This window comes from Euprymna scolopes, chromosome 24, assembly GCF_053919585.1.
Source record: "Euprymna scolopes isolate OS-2025 chromosome 24, ASM5391958v1, whole genome shotgun sequence".
Taxonomy (NCBI): domain Eukaryota; kingdom Metazoa; phylum Mollusca; class Cephalopoda; order Sepiida; family Sepiolidae; genus Euprymna; species Euprymna scolopes.
The window spans coordinates 12,069,862-12,073,617 of record NC_136505.1 but is presented as its reverse complement, the minus strand read 5'-3'; positions in this window follow the sequence as shown (position 1 = coordinate 12,073,617).

The following is a 3,756-nucleotide window of genomic DNA, read 5'->3' as shown; positions in this document are numbered from 1 at the left end:
CTTATTATTATATATATATATATATATATATATATATATATATATATATATATATATATATAATTACAATAAGTTTACCAAGGTAATCAAAATGGTAAACTTAAAATATATTATAAATATTAAAGAGTTAATATTTACAAGTAAAATTAACTCAGCCAGATGTAAAAGCTCAATAAAACCGAAAAGGAAATAGAGCTTATAATATGAACAAATGATTAATAAAACATGTTAAAATACATCTTGAAAAAGAGTTAAAAACATATTTAATTTGAAAAAAGGAAGCACAAGATAAGTGGATAGTCCTTAATCCTCAGAGTTTCGAAGAGAAGGAGAGTATTTCTTCGAAACTCCGCGGATTAAGGACTATCCACTTATCTTGTGCTTCCTTTTATAAATTAAATATGTTTTTAACTCTTTTTCAAGAGTTCTTTTAACATGTTTTATTAATCATTTGTTCATATATATATATATATATATATATATATATATATACATATGTGTATATATATATATACATACATATATATATATTATATATATTAAAAAGTTTGACTCTTGTCCAGGTAACATACATCTAAAATTTCAAGTATTTAGACTCAAAATTGGCGGAGGAGTTTGGTAGAGTCTGCAAATCTCAACTCTCTCAATTTTAACATTTTTGCAGCCAAATTTTCGCCCAAAAACTGATTTAAAAGATTGCTGCATGTCTGAATACCCTTTATGTAAAATTGCAAATCTTTAGACCAAAAATTAGCTAAATAGTTTGCTAGAGACCGCAAAGATCAAATCTTTTGAACTTTGACCCCTTGGCAGCAACATTTTCGGCCAAAAATCGATTAAAAAGCTTGCCTATGTCTGAATCACTTTTTCAAATGTTTAGACCAAACATTGGCTGAGTAATTTGGTAGAGACTGCAAAGGTCATTGTTTTTTAATTTTACTCCAATTTTTATCCCTTTACATTTATTGTTTTGGGCTAAAATCAAATTAAAAATTTGATCCATCTAAAATTTCAAATGTTTAGACCCAAAATTGGCGGAGGAGTTTGGTAAAGTTTTCAACGGTCAACTCGTTGAACTCTAACCCCTTGACAGCCAAATTTCTCATCGAAAACCGATTAAAAAGATTTTCCCAAATCTCAATACCCCTTATATCCAATCTCAAGTCTAGACTGAAAATTTACAGAGTAGTTTGGTAAGGAAATGTACACACACACACACAAACAATTTCACTTTTATAGATATATAGATATATACATTAGATTGAAACTAAATTTTCATTTCAAATGATGTATTTTCAAATAAGTTTTCATTATAATACCTTTACTTTATATATCATTTTAAAAAGCGTTTTCATTACAATCGTTTTTAAACAATTATGTCCTTTTTTCAGAACGTTGAATATAAGATGCAAAAATATAGCAAATTCGCACAATTTTTTTTTAATTTCAATTCAAGCTAGACCGAAAAGCTGCTGAAACAGTTCGCGATATCAACGGAGTGTTTAGCGTCGGCACAACTACTGAATGCACAACACAATGGTGGTTAAAGATATTTAGTGGCGGCAACGAGGGTCTTGAAAATGGTGAGCGTAGTGGTCGGCTATCGGATGTTGACAACGATTAATTAAGAGCTTTAGTTGAAGCCAATCCAAAACACAACTGTTCGAGAACTTGCTTCTCAATTAGACGTAACGTATACGACGATTTTCAACCATTTGAGAGAGATTGGAAAGATAAAAAAAAACTTGATATATGAGTACCTCGCCAATTGAACGACAACCAAAAGAAACGCCGTTATGAAGTGTCATCTTTCCTTCTTTTACGCAACCAGAACGATCCGTTTCTCAAACAGGTTGTGATTTGCGATGAAAAATTGGTTTTTTATGACAACCGGCGACGCTTAGCTCAGTAGTTAACGCCGACAAAGCTCCACGAAACTTCGCGAAGCCAGAGTTACACCAAAAAAAAGATCATGCTGACTGTTTGATGATCTGCAACTGGTTTCATCCAATACAGTTTTTTGAATGCAAGTGAAACTATTATAGCGGCGAAGTACTGCCAACAAATCGATGAAATGCATCAGAAATTTTAACAACACCCAGCATATGTCAACAGAAAAGACCATTTTCCTCCATGACAGTGCCCGACCGCACGTTGCTAAACCAACCCTGCAGAAGTTGGACAAATAGGGCTATTAAACGTTACCTCATCCACCATACTCTCCAGACCTCTCACATACTAAGTAATACGTTTTCAAGCATCTCAACAACTTTCTGCGTGAGAAATGCTTCAAAAACCTAAGCGTTATCAAAAATGCCTTCAGCGACTTCATCGTTACCAGACCGCAAGATTTTTGCGTTACTGGCATAAATACACTTGTTTTTGCGTTGGAAAAAGAATGTTGATTCTCATCGTGCTTACTTTGATCAATACATTTTTGACGACGAAATATTTCTCGACGAGTTAATAAAATTAGCTCGTTCAAACTTATTTAACAATAAAAAAAATCGACAGACTGTTGTATTTTTATTACATTTTTCTTAGCGGTTGAATGATTTAAATTTCTAAACATTGATTTTGAACTGTTTCTTCCTCTTTAGAAACGACGACATTTCTTCTGCAGTCCTATTTCCCAGTACTGGGGTGATTTTTTGTTTGCGTGCTTGCTAGTTTTTTATTGTTTTTGTTTTTTTGTTTGTTTTTTGTTGTTGTTTTTTTTTTGTTGTTGTTGTTTTTTTCTTTCTTTCTTTTTTTTTTGTTATTGTCGCAGATTTCACACACATTGTTTGTTAAAAATCCCACTGGATTTATTTTAAAACGTATCTTTCTATTGTTATAATTAATAATTTTTGAGAAAATTCAACATTCCAGTTATAGTAATAGTTAACGTGTATGCGACATAAATCTAGGATTCTATTGGCAGTGTTATGAGCAACAGAATTCTTAATAAATCTTAAATTCTTGTCGTCAATGTTGTGTAACATACGTTCGTTTTATGTTGGTTTAAATAACCCCAAACACTTCTTTGCAAGTGTTATGACCTTGAAGAGTCGATCATAATCAAGAAAGCGCAGTGGTATATTTATAAGAGTGTATACACAAAAGTACAGAATAATAATCGCAGAAAGTCTGCGTCCGATAGTGTGCCTATGGCTGCCAACAATGACTGATACGACACTTCGTCATAAGTTTATATATGATGTCTGGAATACGCGCGAGCGCGTGTGTGTTTGATGATGTAAATTATTTTCAAATTATGTTGCAAATTATGAGTGTACACGAAGGTATTACAATTATTTACAGCTGATTCAAGGATTATTATAACGGAAATAATTTTTTTTTTCAAATCATCGCATATGAGTAGGTCTATGAGAAGAGAATATTCTTATCATTGTTTTGACTCTCGAGTGTATATCCGACACAGACACAGTTAACCAATCGAGAACCACATCACTCTATCTAAAACCATAGAAGATATTAACTGATATGTACTCAAGAGTAAAAAAAAAAACGAAAAGCATTTGTCATAGCAGAAAAGTACACCGAAAACAAATTACATTACGATAAAAGTTCAATTTCGACTGAAACCAAACAAAATACACACTATTTCATTGCACACCGTCAAAATCTATTAATATGTAACTCAGCTCTATCGTATTAAACCTTGAGCTACCTATGTGTACCAGTTGATGGATGATCTTTGTGGTTACCTCATAAAAATTCTATTTGATCTAAATTTGCATATATATATATATA